Raw genomic sequence first — 19152 nt, forward strand, 5'->3', positions numbered from 1 at the left:
GTTACCTTCGAAGAGGGCTCTGACGATGAAGAATGGTGGCGGGCCCCGACCAACCCAGCAGACTGGGAGAAACCCACATCCCCATCCGTTCAAGACACAGGTGCCACCCCTGCAGAGCAGGAGTCACTAATCTCCAGAGATGGGGACTGGAATACTGTACTCCCTGATACAGCGCCGACGTCTGGTGAGTTAGGTGTGGTGCCACGCCGGACTGAGCGGGCTAATGCTGGTATTCCCCCTGATCGGTACTTGGCAGATGAATTTGTGTGTTCTGTCACTGAATCCTGTTTTACATTGGCTCCCAAGCCACAGGTTGTGAAGCAGGGCAGGAGTTGCCACCGTGTGCCCCTTTGCAGAGTGCCTCAGGAGTGTATTGGCCGGGACGGCCGAGGTTAAAGAGGGGGGGAAATGTAAAACCTGTTAACATTTATATATATATAGGTTAAAAGACTGTTTGGTGGACTTCCTTGTGTTATGCTGCCACTTGCTGTCAAAACAGAACAGCGGGCAAAAGTCCTGCTGCTCGAGTGACTTGGTTCAGTCTGGAACAGGAGGAGGAGTCTACATGTGGCTGTTTTTGCAGAGAGGAGTGTGCTCGAGTGGGCTGTAAGATAGAAGGCCTCAGTCTGCCCTGTTTTCCGAGGTCCAAGTACCTTAGAGTGTTGCGTGGTGTCCCCCCCAAGACACAGATCCAAAGAGGCTGGATGTGGAGCGAGGAGCCAGACAGCACGTGCAAATTACAGATCCAAAGAGGCTGGATGTGGAGCGAGGAGCCAGGCAGCACGTGCAAGTTACAGATCCGGGACAAAGACTGAACTTTAGAGGTGTCTGCCGGCGGAATACGGGCCCCAACGGTGACGAGGTACCCCACGCTGAAATCTGCAGTTAAGTGTGCACACTACTTTTAGTTAGGGACAGATAGGAAAAGATTCTGCACTGTGTTATACGAGTAAGATAACAAGGACTCTGCGTTTTTTTTTGTTAAATAAGGATTTCTGTGTTTTGCTTTTGGGAGTACAATCTGAGGCTTCCTACCCCTGACAAGTTATTCAAAGTAGTTGTATGTATATTGCATTATCTCTACGGCTGTGCACCTTCCCACTTTTCTCCCCTTCCTTTCCCGCACTTTTCCTCCACCTGTGTTGTGCAATACATTATTAAATTTGCATTGATTAACCCCCGTGGTTCCGTGCAGTCCTTGCGTATCCCGTTACCTGCAGGTTATTACAAACGGATTGCGAGCTTACATATTTTGGACCAAAATATAAACTAATATCTCACTATTTGAGGTATGGCACATTTTATCCATTTTTGCAGGATGTGTGTGGACCTTTTGAATTCAGGTGGTTAAATGGTGACCCTGTCATGTGTTATGTACTCATAGTGCTAACTGACCTGCCTGGACCTGGTGTTGTGCGTCATTTATAGGCCATTATTCAGACACTGTGCATCTCGTGTATCCGTGCGAGATGCACCTATATAGTGCTGTTTAGCCCGCCTGACCTGGGTTTCTGGCGTCATTTATAGGTTACAGTTCAGACACTGTGCATTTCACTCATTATATGATGGGCTCCCAGTGCAAGCCTTATTAGTGTGCATGTCTTATGCTAAGCAGCCTCCCCTCCCCTCTAGTGTGGAGGTTGAGTGGCTGTGACATCAGCATCTTGCACCTTGGCTGCAGCCATCTTTATGAGGAAGGCTCACCACATTCTGTGTGTGCACATATCATTTGTCTTGGCTCCTTTTTGGTGTTTTTTTATATAGTTCTTTGTGGTTTTTCTAACACCTCCTGCACTCACCTGAGGCTGTTCTCTAAGCTTCCTAAACTCACTCTCACTAGTGAGATAGTCGGCGAGAGCACTATTTCCACTGCTGCAATAATAATCACAAGGAAGTAAACAGAAACAAAAATTTGAAGAAAGCCAAAAACACAAATATGAAAACTGCAAACAACTCTGCTCCAACAACTGAATGCTAGCATCTCCTAGAGATATGCAGCCTCCTAGGTGATCAGAAAAGAATTAATCTTATATTTCCAGTGGCAGCTGATGGATCAAGTGACTATTTGAAGGCGATGTGAGTAGTCACAAACTAGCTGTATGTGAGGTGAATAAAACAGGTGCTGCTAGAAGGAAAAACTGACATTAACCCATTCAGTACTTACAGATAGCAAAATACATTTAATATTCAATACCTCACAGGTTAATGTGGAACTCAGATCCCAGAACCAGCACAAACATCCTAAGGACAGAAGATACTCATGACAGTACCCCCCTTTCTACGAGGGGCCTCAGGATTATAGAGACTAGACTTACCGGACATCACCTATTGAAGAGCTGCACCAACACATTAGTGTTCCCTTCTGCTGTCACCTGATCCTCAAGATAATATAATAAACTAATCTCCGAAGATGCGACAAATCTCCTGAGCGATGACCTTGGAAAACCGTCATGGGTATTAAGTACTGGGGGTAACTCCAACCAAACGGCCGTAGTGTTAATATCCACTACTCTATATGGACCAATAAACCTTGAGCCCAGAGCCCCAGATGCACACTTCCACCTGATGTTTTTAGTGGACACCCATACATATTTATTCACATACAGTTCTGGGCCTGGACGTTTATTACCATGCATGTGTTTTTTGGCAGAAGAGAAACCCCTTGTAGGACAGACAACAGAGGCTTCCTATCGCGTCTTTAAAACTTTACCCTTAGGCGCATGACACTTAGTGGGGACAACCACTTTCCCTCGACCACTTCTACCAGGGAAACACTGAGGCCTACTATTAACCTGGAGTGAGGGTAGCATATCAACACTTTTCTTAGGAAACACCGTAGTCACCTCAGGTGGACAGGGCATCTTTTTTTAATAAGAACAGTGAAGAAGGTAACACCCATGTCATTGCTTTTGCAAAAACTGCCCCAACTAACCACTTCTTCTGACCGCCAATCAATCAACAGATTGTATTTTTTTAGCCAGGGAAGGCCCAAAATGATGGGAGTCGGCAGAACCTCCAAGACGTAGCAGTATAGATGCTCCCTGTGGAGAGACCCTATCCACAAGTTTACTTGATGTATGGCTTGGGTAAACTCCCTCTGGCTTATAGGAGCAGAATTGATGGCCAACATAGGGATGGATCTCACTAATGCACTACAGGACAAACCCCATGTCTGAGCACAGAGAGAATCCACCAAGTTAGCTCCTGCTCCACTGTCCACAAGAACAGAAATTGTCTCAGTCCTTGCACCAATCACCACCTCAGCTGTTATGGTGAACTGAGACATGTAAATGGAGGAAATATGCACACCCTGGATGCCTCCCTCCATACGACCAGGGGGAAAGCAGCGTTTTAGATGGTGTTACATTTCTGGGTACTGTAATGTTGCACCCTGCAACGTGGAGGGGTACTCATTTAGCATGCGGGTTCAGGTAGATATGGGAGGCACTTTGCTTAAAAACCTCAGGCTGTTTTATTTGGACTACATAAAGCATACCGCCAGTACTGAACACAAAGGGCATTTACATGCAGGAAAACAGGCACATTCCCAAACATCAGATCATCAGTGTCAGTCTAGCACATAATTCCCTGCAGAGACTTCTCAAAATAGGTTTCCTCCCCTCCACCCACAGACAAACACAGAGCTACTTCCTCCAGCACAGGAACATACAGAGCACACCAACCTGTGTGTCCAGAGTCCTGGCTTTTACCTCTGGGACCACACCCCGAGGTGGAGATATGGTGAACAGCCATCCCACCCATCTCTTTAGCTGTTCACAACAAACCCGGCCCAGCTAATACACATTAACCCTCTCAGCACCTAATATGCTGGAGTATTCCACCCAGGTTCACCTCACTGATTTCAATAATCTCAGCGACACATCTCCCCCCTTGCACTGTACCAGTGATCATATCACAGTACATATGGACAAACCCCAACAAAATGACTCTTAAGTCCACAGTAGAAATATACCCCAGTTCCACAATGAACCGCAAGCGACCCAGTGTGAGTGGTTCACCCCCCAACTGCATGGTTCTGTCAAACTGCAACTGACAGATTTTCTTGCTTGGGAAAAAAACAGGGGACAGGGTCTTAGGAATCTCTCGCTGAGGTATCTATCTATCCTGATAGCAAGGGCCATGTCAGCTTCCAAAGATCCTAGAGCAGAATATTAAGTTATAGGGTTCAGGCTGAGACTTGACATGAGCCGCAGCCAGAAGACCCGTGATATCTTGCACTGGCTGCACCACCTGAGATCGCAGATCCGTAACATCCTGAGAAAGGGTCTGCATAAGGCGTGCAAGAGCTGTTTCCTGAGCCTTACTGACTCAAAAAAAAAAGTATTTCACCAGGCACCAGGGAACCACCAACAAGCGCCAACACAAACAGGGTACACCGGGGACACAAAGCAATGGTGGGCCCTGGTGTTAGGGAGAGGAGAGCAGGGACACCTCCTAAACTGTTTCCTAAGCTCCCTGATGTTCCTATACGGGTTCTTTCACCCCGTTGGTGAGCAGGATTCCTAGTCCCTTGCTAGCACCTAAACTCACCCTTACTAATGAGATGGCTGACAAGAGTGTAGCGCCCCTGAACCACTCAGGGCACTACTAGGTACTGCATCCTCACCGGGATGCAGGGCCTACCCCCCAGGCACCTGCAACACCAGTGCTAGTGACATCTGCACACACAAAAATCCCAGTTTCCACTCCACACCAGGGGTAATTGGCTAGTCAGAAACCAAAGGGATGGCCACCTAGAGGGCGGAGCCAGTCCAGGGGACTAGACAGCCTGGTGGGAGGGGACAGGAGGAGTCTAGAGTTGAGGAGAGTGAACTAAAGAGGGTGGAAGTGGAGATAGACGTGCCTAAAGCTGGGTCATGAAAAGGTGACCCGGGGGAACTGGAGAGTGGTCACCAGGGTAGGTACACCCGAGTACCACTGGGACCAGAGCACCGATGGGGCACAGGGCCCCAGGTAAGGCATCAGCTTCATGCGACCTGGCAAATACCTGCACAGTGAGGGGACCTTCACGAACTTCATTGACCCACAGAGCTGGGAGCATCAGCAGTAATGAGCATATCAGGGTTTGGAACATGGACCGGCCCTACAAGGTCCACACTGCCCGCCATATGGACGAGGAGACTGCCAAAGGACAGTCATGCCCCAAGCAAGCTCCAAGCCACGGGGACCCAACCACACTGAGGGTGTCAAACTGTCAATCAAACTGGCACTGGAACTACAGGGACCTGAACCAGCCGTCCAAGGGCCCAACTGTGAGTAAAGACTGTTAATTTTCAACCCACGGTGTGGCCTCCCTTCTTCACCATATATTCCCCGGGGCTCCGCCCTACCTGCGGAGGGCCTACCAACACAGCTGCCATTACTATACTCCTATACATACTCCTATAATACTATACAATTTACATACTCCCCATTAAAAAGCGTCCCCAGGGTCACGGAACCAAGCAATGGCCAGTATTCACCCGTGACACAGCATCCCCGTAAATATACGGCCCGGGACCGAATACCCCATAGCCCTGGGCAACACAGCTTTTTCCTGGCGTCACGAACAGGATATGGACTAGGCCCATTAACCCGGGTGACGTGCGCCTTATGGACTGTTTTGTGCAAAAACTACCGCCATATTTATTTAAGTAAATTAAAACATGCCAAAATAATTGCATTGTTAAAACCTGGGAAGCCTGAAGATAATCCATCAAGCTATAGACCCATTGCCTTGTTGAGTTGCTTATATAAGCTCTTAGAACGCTTAATATATAACAAGATCAGTCTAAAGATTTTCGACTCAATACCTATAGAGCAAGCCGGCTTCAGACCTGCTCGAAACTGTAGTGACCAAGTCTTAGCTTTGACAACTCTCATTGAAGCTGAATTCCAGAAGAACAAGAAAGTTTCAGTGGCGTTTATCGATCTCTCTGCTGCATATGATACTGTGTGGAGGGAAGGACTTTTATATAAATTTCTGAAGGTGATTCCATGTAAGAAAATGATGTACCTCTTGAACAATATGATTGCAAATCGAACTTTTCATCTTATTATGGGCGATTCAACCAGTTGTAAGAAATCTTTAAACAACGGACTGGCCCAGGGATCAGTGCTGGCACCTCTCCTGTTTGCCCTGTACCTAGCTGATATTCCTAAAACAGTGTCACGGAAATTTGGATATGCCGATGACTGTTCACTTGCTATGGTAAGCAAAACAATGGAGGAAGCAGAGGACGTTCTTACAAAAGATCTTAGTGTAATGGGAAAGTACTTCCGACAATGGAGATTAAAACCTAACCCATCAAAAAAGGAAGTTTGTTGCTTTCATCTACACAATGCAAGTGCCAAGACTGAACTTAAAGTACAATTTGAAGGCCAATCTGTTAAACACAATTTCAATCCTAAGTACTTAGGTGTAACCCTTGATAGAAGTCTAACTTTTAAATCCCATCTGGATAAATTGGCCCAGAAACTGAAAGCACGTAATAATATTATTCAGAAACTTTGTGGATCCTCATGGGGCTCGACAACATCTGTTTTGAGAACATCTACTCTTGCCCTGGTGTACTCTGCTGCAGAATACTGTGCTCCAGCAGGGTTAAATAGCTGTCATGTGAACTTAATTGACACTCAGCTGAACAACTCTTTGCGTATAATATCTGGTGCTATTAGACCTACACCTGTTCACTAGTTACCTGTGATGGGTCATATCGCACCCGCAAATCTAAGAAGACAAAAGCTCCTACTTAAAGAGTACACTAAAGTAGTGAATAATGAAAAACTTCCAATACACCAAAATATCAGAGATGTTACAATACAACGATTGAAATCAAGACATCCACCCATCCGAACTGCAATCACCTTGCATGAACAAAACTTCAATTTAGAGGAGAAATGGCGAGAACTTTGGGTCAATGTAGTAGAAGGTGATCCCCAAATGTTCCCTAATTTACAAAACCCTCCACCAGGCTTCAATCTACCAAAGAAAACATGGGTTACTCTAAATCGTATCAGAACAAACTTTGGCGTCTGTGCAGATTTTATGTATAAGTGGGGAAAATATGACTCTCCGACCTGTGACTGTGGAGCAGATTGTCAAACTATCCAGCACATTGTTGAGGAGTGCCCCCTGAGATCCTACCATGGTGACAAGAAGGATTTCTATATTGTAAATGATAACGCTATTGCATATATAGAAAATCTTGATATTCAAATTTGATTTTTATCCTTTTGATATTTTTCAATCATTGTCTATTGTCTGGTGTTTATTTTTATATGATGGTAAGATATACGTTCATACGATTAAATAAATAAATCTTTATTTCTGTCAAAAAACTGGCTGCGCCATCACTGTGGCAAAAGTGCATGAAAAGCTGACTCCGCCCCTGGGAGTGTACAGCATGCAAAAGCGAAGCTAACTGCAGGAAGCCAGAAGAGGCGCCGGCAGAATGCACCCTGGTGCGCTGGGGGAACAGCAGTTCTCGATCACGAGAAAAGTGAACCCGCAAAAGACAGGATGTCTGTTCCCCTCGGACCGGGGACCACAGCGGCCCGGCCATGAAACCTTACCCTGGCTCGAAGAGGAGTTGGGGCGGCTGTGCCTCCAGATGCGGGCTAAGATGATCCAGCAGATCGAGGACTGGCGTTCGGAGATGATGGGGATGGTGGTGACCATGCTCACCCAAGAAGGATGGGCCCTGTATGAAAAGCAGTGCTGGGAGTAAGAGTGCAAGACTCCCTGACCCACTAGTCCTCATGGCAGTGGAACCTGTACCACCCCTGGCCGCTGACCAGCTGATATCACCGGACCCTCCGTCCATGGCCAAACCAGACCGGGCCACAACACCTCCATCCAGACCAGGCCGCAACGCCTCCTTCCCTGGCCAGATCAGACCCGGATGCATCACCTTCTCCGGAGGAGAAGGTCCCAGCTGCCCCCTTCCAGGCAGCCCTGGAATACCTGGCAACCACCAGAGGAGTCGCTGGGCAGCAGGCCGAGCAGATACCCGCTGATGGGGATCCGGATGCGGACTGTTCGGGTTCGGGGAGTCTGGTGTTCGAGTTGGCGTGTGGCATGGCTATTGCTGCACAATAGACTGTCGTGGATGAGTAGGTCTACAAAGCCTGCCTGGTCAGCATCCAGCAGCTTGCAGGTGGAGCCCCGCTATTTTCAAGAGAAGCAGAGCCTGTGCCAAGCCAGCTGGGGGGCCCGTGGGGTCTGGTACCAGGGCACCGTGGACAGATTTCACCAGCAGAAGTGCTGGGGCTTCATCAGGGAGCCCGGCATACATGCAGGAATATTTATATCCTGCCAGGATGTATTGGACTACCTGCAAAAGGGACATCCAGAACGTGACCTGCAGCTGGGTGACGTGGTCACGTACACCCGACACCATGGAGAGCGGGGCTGGTACGCCTTAAATGTTCAGAAGATCAGAGAACAGTCAATTCCTGCTCTTTCTACTCCTCCCCTATATCCAAGCTCACCTACATTGTGGTAGCTGAACCTGGCTACTCAGTTCCTGTGTTATAGTTGATTACAGTTGTTGCTGCTATTAAAAATGTTGATTTTATAGTAAAGAAGAATTTCTAATGAAAATGTTGTATAATAATTGAAAGCTTGATCCTGATGTTGTCGCCTTTGTTAAACCTTTTTGCTTTTATGTTCCGTTACAGCTGAAAAAGGCCATCAGGGACTTGGGTGGTGCGTCACTGGTAGGTGGCACCAGAGGCTGTAGGTGGAGGGTGGCAAGGAGGGTAATGATTCTACCAGATTACTCAATAGTTGCAGTTATTAATGTCCTCGTGCAAATAATGTTGAAAATGTTGAAATTTTAAAATTTACAGGTTTGAAATATAAAAATGGACCGCAGTCACAGGACTGGTTGTGACAAGAACTGATCTTGTAAATATATTGCACTAGTTGTGCATCCCAGAGTATACCTTTACCATCAGGACACTGATACTGCCACCAAGGATAGGATGATTGGAGGAAAAGTCTGCGGTAGAGTAGGCCGAGACCTGGTCACCAAGGAGACCTTCCTCCTAGAGGGTTCTGGGTCCAGGACCTTTTGGTGGTGGGTTGATGGGGTTAAATGCTCATTGGAACGTTCAAGAAATGCCTTCTCTGCGAGGGAAGAATGTTATGTTTTTATGTTCATTAAACCTTTATTCTCTTTTACAGCCTGAGGACGAGCTGTGTTTCACCAAGGGGGAATGTAGTGCTCCTAAACCACTCAGGGCACTACTAGGTACTGCATCCTCACCAGGATGCAGGGCCTACCCCCAGGGACCTGGAACAACAGTTCCAGTGACATCTGCACACATCAAAATCCCAGTTTCCACTCCACACCAGGGGTAATTGGGTAGTCAGACCCGAAATTGATGGCCACCTAGAGGGCAGAGCCAGTCCAGGGGACTAGACAGCCTGGTTGGAGGGGACAGGAGGAGTTTAGAGTCGAGGAGAGGGAAGTGAAGAGGGTGGAAGTGGGGAGAGACGTGCCTAAAGCTGGGTCACATAACGGTATCCCGGGGGCACAGGACAGTGGTCGCCAGGGTGGGTACACCCCAGTACCACTAGGCCAAAGCACTGATGGGGCACAGGGCCCTATGTCAGGCATCAGCATCACGCGGCCTGGCAAATACATGCACAGTGAGAGGACCTTCACGGACCTCATTGACCCACAGACCCAGGGGCATCAGCAGTAATGAGAGGATCAGGATTCGGAACACGGACTGGCCCTACAGGGTCAACACTTCCCGCCATATGGACGAGGAGACTGCCAAAGGACAGCCGGGCCCCAGGCAAGCTCCAAGCCACGGGGACCCAACCACACTGAGGGTGCCGGGGACAGAGCAACTGAGTCATCAAACTGGCACTGGAACTACAAGGACCTGAACCAGTTGTCCAAGGGCCCAACTGTGAGTAAAGACTGTTAACTTACAACCCATGGTGTGGCCTCCCTTCTTCGGCGAAAGTCTCCACCATATATCCCCCGGGGCTCCGCTCTACCTGCGGAGGGCCTAGCACCAGAGCTGCTATTACTACCAGCCCTAGGGATACCAACTCAGTAGCGGAGGTTCCACGGAAGCAGGCAATGGCCAGGATTCATCCGTGACACAGCATCCCCGTAAATATACGGCCCGGGACCGAGTACCCCATAGCCCTGGGCATCACAAGATCAGTAGTCCAACCGCTGCAATAATAAACACAAGGGTAGTAGACAAACAGAGGAACAACGCCAAAAACACAAATTTGAAGATTTCAAACAACTTGGCTTTAACAACTGAATGCTAGCAGATCCTAGAGACATGCAGCCTCCTAGGTCGTCAAAGCAGAATGAATCTGCAGGAACATGTGACTATTTGAAGGAGATAGGAGTGGTCACATCCTAGTTGCACGTGAAGTGAATAAACCAGGAACTGTTAGAAGGTAAAACTGACATTAACCCATGCAATACCAACAGAAAGCAAAATACATTTAACTGCTTTCCGATCTTGGACATACAGTTAGATATTATCTTAATGTCACTTAACAACCAAGGGCATAACTGTACATCCAAGCAATCACAGGAGCACAGCGGGCTGTGCACCCATGATCATGGTCGGGGACCCGGCTTAGCCGACAGCCAAGCCCTGGGCTTCAAAGCCAGGGATGGAGCCTGCGCAGTCCCTGGCTGTTTAACCCCCTAATTGCCGTGATCAACACTGATTGCAGCACTTAGGAGATTGGGAGAGGGATCACACTCTCTTTTCCCTCTGGTTAAGATCAAAAATAGCAACAAGAAGAGGAGATAAAAACTCCCCCAAAATTGTATTATAAAATGTACTCACAGCAAAAAAGGGCTACCAGTCCAGTTAGCCCAGGCCAACACATCAAATGCACAAACAGCATGCAGACAAGCCTCTCAACATGATGGACACTTCACAGGTGCAAGGTAAATTTCACACTAGTGGCGCGCATAGGGCACTGTTCACACTTGTATGCGCATGGTGTCCAGCTAGCAACCTATTACCACGCCCTTACTATTAGATTAGGCGGGTTACTTGGACACTACTCACTGCAGCACGGAAGGGACAGAAATTCCACTATGCACGGCCGTATTAAGAGGCCCGGCTGCACCCTGCATAATCAAATTGCAAAAAATACATATAAAATATATGTGAAGTATTAGTTTGTAAATTGGCCAATGTACGTAAGCCCACAATCCTCATCACGGATCCTCACGCTTGCGGGTCCCTACACTGATAAATATCAAAAATAGCAACAAGAAGAGGAGATAAAAACTCCCCCAAAATTGTATTATAAAATGTACTCACAGCAAAAAAGGGCAACCAGTCCAGTTAGCCCAGGCCAACTCATCTAATGCACAAACAGGATGCAGACAAACCTCTCAACATGATGGACACTTCACAGGTGCAAGGTAAATTGCACGCTAGTGGCGCGCATAGGGCACTGTTCACACTTGTATGTGCATGGTGTCCAGCCAGCAACCTATTACCACGCCCTTACTATTAGATTAGGCGGGTTACTCGGACACTACTCACTGCAGCACGCAAGGGACAGAAATTCCACTATGCACGGCCGTATTAAGAGGCCCGGCTGCACCCCACATAATCAAAGTGCAAAAAATACATATAAAATATATGTGAGGTATTAGTTTGTAAATTGGCCAATGTACGTAAGCCCACAATCCTCATCACGGATCCTCACGCTTGCGGGTCCCTACACTGATAAATATCAAAAATAGCAACAAGAAGAGGAGATAAAAACTCCCCCAAAATTGTATTATAAAATGTACTCACAGCAGAAAAGAGGGCAACCAGTCCATTAGCCCAGGCCAACACATCTAATGCGCAAACAGGATGCAGACAAGCCTCTCAACATGATGGACACTTCACAGGTGCAAGGTAAATTGCACACTAGTGGCGCGCATAGGGCACTGTTCACACTTGTATGCGCATGGTGTCCAGCCAGCAACCTATTACCACGCCCTTACTATTAGATTAGGAGGCGGGTTACTCGGACACACCTCACTGCAGCACGTAAGGGACAGAAATTCCACTATGCACGGCCGTATTAAGAGGCCCGGCTGCACCCCGTCTTGTTGCTATTTTTGATATTTATCAGTGTAGGGACCCGCAAGCGTGAGGATCCGTGATGAGGATTGTGGGCTTACGTACATTGGCCAATTTACAAACTAATACCTCACATATATTTTATATGTATTTTTTGCACTTTGATTATGCGGGGTGCAGCCGGGCCTCTTAATACGGCCGTGCATAGTGGAATTTCTGTCCCTTACGTGCTGCAGTGAGTAGTGTCCGAGTAACCCGCCTAATCTAATAGTAAGGGCGTGGTAATAGGTTGCTGGCTGGACACCATGCGCATACAAGTGTGAACAGTGCCCTATGCGCGCCACTAGTGTGCAATTTACCTTGCACCTGTGAAGCGTCCATCTTGTTGAGAGGTTTGTCTGCATGCTGTTTGTGCATTAGATGTGTTGGCCTGGACTAACTGGACTGGTTGCCCTTTTTTGCTGTGAGTACCCTCTGGTTAAGACCCCCTTGATGTAATTGCAAGGGTCCAATCGTCGTCATGATGACCTCTGGTTCACTCGACTATGGAGAACCTGTGTGATCATGCCCGCAGAACATTGCAGCTGTAATCAGGCCAATGTGGGGTAATGTCCCATAAAGAAACTAAGTGAAAAAGTAAAAAAATGTTTTTTAAAAAAGTAGAAATATTAAACAAATCAGAAGATAAAGAACAAACAAATATTCCAATAAATAGTTATATTCAAAAAACACAAAAAAAACCCAAAAAAGTACACATATTTGGTATTGCCACGTCTGTAACAACCCGGGCTATAAAACAGTCATGCTAGTTAAGCCTTTCAGTTAACACCGTAAAAAAAATAAATAGAAAACGTAGCAAAAACTGTCTTTGCAACATGAAGCTGACAAAAAAGTGGAATAAAACGCGTTAAAATAAGTCATATATAAATAAAAATGGTACGGCTGAAAACATCATCTTGTCCCACAAAAAACAAGCTGCCACACAGCTCCATCAGCTAAAAAATAATACATTTATAGCTCTCAGAACACAGGAATGCAAAAACTGTTTTTTTTTTCTATAAAATAGTTTTTATGGTGTAAAATTGTCAAAACATAAAAAAACAATATAAATATGGTATCTCTGTAATCATTCCAACCCGAAGAATAAAATTTTCTTATCACTTACGGCACAGTGAACAGCGTAAAAAAAGGAAAAAAAAATTCCTGAGTTGCTGTTTCTTTTTGATTCTGCCTGACAAAAAATGGAATAGAAAGCGATCAAAAATATTATGTGACCAAAAATAGTACCAATAAAAACTCCAACTCATTGTCCAAAAAATAAGCCCTCACATGACTCTGTTGGCAGAAAAATAAAAAAATTATAGCCTTCAAAATTTTGTAATGCAAAAAACCTTTATTTTGTAAAAAGCGTTTTTAGTGTGATAGTCGCGAAACCTAAAAAAACAATATAAATCTGGTATCACTGTAATTATACTGACAAGAGGTATAAAGCCACCTAACCACTTACACTACACTGTGTACAGCGTAAAAAATAAATAAATAGAGCCAATTCTTCAAGCGATATTGATTTGTTCATTCTGACTCTAAAAAATTGCAGTACAGCACAACTCATATTTATCCAACGTTCCATGCGGAGCGCTTGCACCAGGATTACATGTGAGGGTGCATGCCCACAATCAAGAATATCAGCGTTCTGAATGCTGTGTGTTTTTGCAGCTTCAAAAACGCTGCATTTTACAGTACAAGCACAGTGGAAGGGATTTATAGAAATCCCATGCCCACTGAGCTTTTTTTCTCCGCAGCGTAAACTGACATGTGGCGCGGGTTCCCACCGTGTTAATTCATGCTTGCGGCGACACGGGCGTCCTCAGCTTTGAAAACAGAGCGAAAGTCCACAGCACCCCAAACTGTGATAGCAGGCATGGGCAGCTATGATCTCCTGTGGAGAACAATTGCATCTCCACTGCAGACGACACGCTGTGTTAAGGACACAGCATGTGCCGATCATGGGCACATACCCTAAATCTCTGAAAAACGTGATTCAGACAAAATCCCAAGTGGAAAATTCACTGTAATGAGGCAGAGGGAATCACTCTAAACTCACGTCAGGCTTGTGTGTGGCAGTGTTCATCTTTTAACGCCTCTTTTTAGGCGTGCACAAAAGTGCCGTCATCAACAGTTTTGTTCACTTTTGAAAGGATGGACAACTCTAAAGAGAGGCCAAATGGAGCACGGAGTAACTCTGCTGCCATATTAGTGAATGGATCCGTTGTGGGTTTCACCTGAATCATGTAATTCAGAGATGTAGATGGAAACCCCAATGTAAGCATAGACCACAGGATAAATGTGGACTAATCCAAAATGTGCTGTACCAAATTCACCAGCAAAGAGCATTCAACAGCACCCACAAAAAGACAAGTCCCCACTTAGGTCCCTTATCGGTTAACGCAGATATAGGGGACTTCACCTTTACTGGTAGCACAAAAGCTCTGGAAAAACGCTATAGCTTCCCCCTTAAAAAAGAAATCCAGCAATATCTACGCTCCCAAATCCAAATGTGCCCCTGTCTTCTGAGCCCCACAATGTGCCTAAACCACCATTAGCGTCCACATGTTTGGCATTCTTGTAGTGGGAAGAGCCTGCCTAAATGTATGGAGTGCGTCTCCAGAAGCATGAGCTGGGCACAATTTATGGGCACTAAAATGTACTGGGAACAACAAAGAACTTATTCACAATTTTTAATTCTGTAACATTCACTGTGTTTGACACCATGGGTGTTTTCCAAAGACCAAATCATCACTACACGAATAGACGGAGTGTAATTTTCATAATTTAGTCACATGAGGGGGATTTCTTCTGTTCTGGCACTTAATGATCTGCAAATCGAGTCCACAAACTATTCTAGGAAAATCTGTGCTCCAAAAATCAAATGGCGCTCCTTCCCTCTTGAGCCCTGTGGTGCAGACAAACAGTACTGTACAGTCACATGTGGACTATTGCCACATTCAGGAGAAATTTAATTGTGTAACACATTATAGGGTCTTTTTTTCCTAATCCCCTTCTGAAAATTGGAAATTTGGGGTTGAAACGACAATTTAGTGGTAAAAATGTACGGTAATTATTTTTTGTTCACCGCCCAATAGTATACAATTTTGTGACATACCTGTAGTGTCAATATACTCATTCCACCCCCGGATGAATTCATTGAGGGGTGTAGTTTGTTAAGTGGGGTCACTTGTGGGAGGTTTCTGCTGTTCTGGCACCCCAGGGGCTCTGCCAATGTGACAAAGCACCCCCACACCATTCCAACAAAATCTGCACTCCAATATAGTGCTCCTTCCCTTCTTTAATTTGTACTGCCCCTCAAAAGCAGTTTTTGACCCCATATGGGGTACTGGAGTACGGAGGAGAAATTGCACAACAAATTCTATAGTTCATTATTTTCTGTTACCCTAGTGAATTTGAAAAATTTGAGGTTAACGCAACATTGTTAAGGTTAAAAATGTATTTTTTCACTTTCCTAGCTCAACGTTCAAAATTCTGTAAAGCCCCTGGGGGTTCCAGGTGGTCACCAACCATCTTGATAAATTCCTTGAGGGGTATAGTTTCCAAAATGGGGTCACTTATTTCACTGTTTAGGCACATCAGGGGCCTAAACGTGAAATGGCATCCGCTAATAATTCCAGCCAATTTTGCAGTCAAATGGCGCTCCTTCCCTTCCAAGCCCTGTCGAATGCCCAGTTGATTTCCACCACATATGAGGTATCTGCATAGTAAGGAGAAGTTGCACAATAAATTTTATGGTACATTTTTTCCTTATACCCTTGTAAAAAAAGCTATATGGTTGAAGTAACAATTTTGTGTACATTTTTTTTTTTTTATTTTCATGGCTCAACGTTATAAACCTCTATAAAGCCCCCGAGGGCTCAAGGTGCTCACCAAAGATCTAGATAAATTCATTGAAGGGTCATTGTTTAGGCACCTCAGGGGGTCTCCAAATGGGACTTGACATCCCCTAATGATTCCAGCTAATTTTGCTTTCAAAAATTCAAATGGTGTTCCTTCTCTTCTGAGCCCTGCTGTATGCCCAAACAATTGATTTACACCCCACATGAGGTATCACCATACTCAGGAGAAATTGCACAATAAATGTTATGGTGTACTTTTTCCTTATTGTGAAAAAAAGCTATCTGGTTGAAGTAACTATTTTGTGGTAATTTATTTTTATTTTCATGGCTTAACCTTATAAACTTCTGTGAAGCCCCCGGGGGCTCAAGGTGCTCACCAAATATCTAGATAAATTCACTGAGGGGTCTAGTTTCCAAAATGGGGTCACTTGTGGGGGAGCTCCATTGTTTAGGCACCTCAGGGGGTCTCCAAACCTGACAGGGGGTCTCTAAACCCGACAGGGGGTCTCCAAACCCGACATGGTGTCTGCTAATGATTCCAGCTAATTTTGCTTTCAAAAATTCAAATGGCGCTCCTTCCCTTCTGAGCACTGCCGTGTGCCAAAAGAGTTAATTTCCACCACATATAAAGCATCAGCGCACTCAGAAGAAATTGCAGAATAAATTTTATGAAGCATTTTTTCCTGTTACCCTTGTGAAAATGCCAAAGTTTTATGGCTACAGTAAAACTTTTGTGTAAAAACATACTTTTCATTTTTTTCCTTCCACATTGCTTTGGTTCCTGTGAAGCACTTAAAGGGTTAATAATTAGGGATGATCGAATACTTCGATTATTCGGCTTTGCGAATATTTTCCGAATACCTTGCCGCTATTCGACTATTTGCGAATATTCGATGCGCAATGTAAGTCTATGGGAAACCCAAAGAACAACTATTTGTAAGTATTCAAGCTTCCCATAGACTTGCATTGCGCATTGAATAGTCGAATAGAGGCAAGGTATTCGGAAAATATTCACGAAGCCAAATAATCGAAGTATTCGATCATCCCTATTAATAATATTTTTGAATGTGGTTTTGAGCAGTGTGAGGGGTGCAGTTTTTAAAATGTCATCACTTTTAGGTATTTTTTGCCCCCTGGGCCTCTGAAAGTCACTTCAAATGTGATGTGGTCCCTAAAGAAAAGTTTTGTAAATTTTGCTGGAAAAATGAGAAATTGCTGATAAATAGGGCTGAGCAGATCCGAACTGTAAAAGTCCTGATCCGCGCGGTTTCAATGATGCCTGGTTGCCGGACCTGAGCCGGGATTCCGGGTGCTCGATCCGGATCCGGCACTGGAGAAATTAATTGAAAATAAAGAAAATAAGAATTAAGTGAGAGCTTCATACTTATGACACTCGGTGTCATGGCGGCAAACTGCTTCCGGGTCACGCATTCACTTCCTGTATGAAAAGGAAGAAAAAGAGGAAGTCAAAAGGAGAACTCCATTCACAGAGAAAAACAATAATAAAATTTTTATTGATTTATGTAAACAATTTAAAAACCATTAAAAACCAATAGAAACACCCATCAGTCAATAGAGACCTAACAAAAGGATCCTATAGAAGAAAAGCACATAGAGCTTAATAAATACTAGTGCCCATAAAAATATACAAAAATATGCAATGGCAATACAAATATCAAAGGATAAGGCAATACATAAATAACCAAGCTGGATGAGACTCCAAAAGGAGGACACACCAAAGATCCACATGATATAGGGTCCCAACAATCAAAGAGGGCTAACAAAGTAAGCAGGCATATATCAAGGTTTCAATAAAACCCACCCACCTTGCATCCCGTTCTCTTTAATTATTCACTTCATATCCTGTACTGTGCAGTACAGATTTCCGTGCTTTCCCTGCCCCCCGACCGTCCTGTCGTCTGTGATTGGTTGAAGTCAGACACGCCCCCAGCCTGTGACAGCGTCTGCCTGCAGTCATTGCTCATCGCGGCTCAGTAATAGGCTACATTCACACCCGACAGTCGTTCTCTATGGCTGCTAGCTGTGAGATGTGATAAAACTAGAAAACAGAAGCGCTGATAGGGTCCTACCAGATAAATAAAAAGGCAATGTGTAATAATATACACTCACCTAATGTGGTTGTGAAGGTCACAACCACCACAGATAGCATACAGATAATGACGGCTGCCGCAGCCCAACGTGGATGAGTCTTCAAAGCAGGAGAGGAGAAGGAGTTAACGGCGCGCATCCGCCAGAAAAGATGTAAAATTGTTGAGCAATTAATAATTCTTTTATTTCATAGGTCTAGGCGTTTCGAGATATGGAACCTCTTGTATTGTACTGTTGATATTTGGTCCTGAGGAAGAGGTTCCATACCTCGAAACGTGTAGACCTATGGAATAAAAGAAATATTAATTGATCAACAATTTTACATCTTTTCTGGTGGAGGCAAGGCGTTAACCCTCTCTCCTCTCCTGCTTTGAAAGCTGTGAGATGTAGCAGAGCTGGATGCGACATCGTGGGTCCTTGTGTGGATTACGCCGGAGCTGCAGGGTGTTGGGGGGTAAATAAAGTGGTGAAAGAGGGTGTGTTTCTGTATTTTATTCCAAATAAAGGATTTATTCTCTGTGTTTCTACTTATTTACAAGTTTATGATGCAGGTATCTCATAGAAGCCTGTGCCATCACTAAACTAGGGCTTAGTAGCAGCTCTGTGCTTTTATTAACTCCTTTTTACCCCGATTGCCACTACACCAGGGCAACGGGAAGAGACGGTAAAACTTTAAGATTGTCACATCTAATGGATGCAGCAATACCGGGCGGCTGCAGGCTGAGCATACCAGCCCTCAGCTGGCTTTATCTTGGCTGGGGATGAATATTAGAGGGGACCTCATGTTGTTTTTTTTTTAATTATTTGTTTAATTAAAAAAAGCCGCATGCGGTTTCTCTTAGACTGGAGTCACACTTACGAGGGAGTCGTGTGAATCTCTCTTGGCACCCAGAGCAGCTGCACATTGCGGACTGCATGTGTTTCTGTGTACATGCACGCTCATGTTCAGAGAGTGGAAGGCCATGCCGGATGATGTCATGCCAGACTCAAACGAGTTTGACATCCCATCAACGGCACAACCGCACACTCTTCTGACAGGAGCGAGCTGCAT

The sequence above is a fragment of the Anomaloglossus baeobatrachus genome, chromosome 2 (assembly GCF_048569485.1).
Source record: "Anomaloglossus baeobatrachus isolate aAnoBae1 chromosome 2, aAnoBae1.hap1, whole genome shotgun sequence".
NCBI classification, from domain to species: Eukaryota; Metazoa; Chordata; class Amphibia; order Anura; family Aromobatidae; genus Anomaloglossus; species Anomaloglossus baeobatrachus.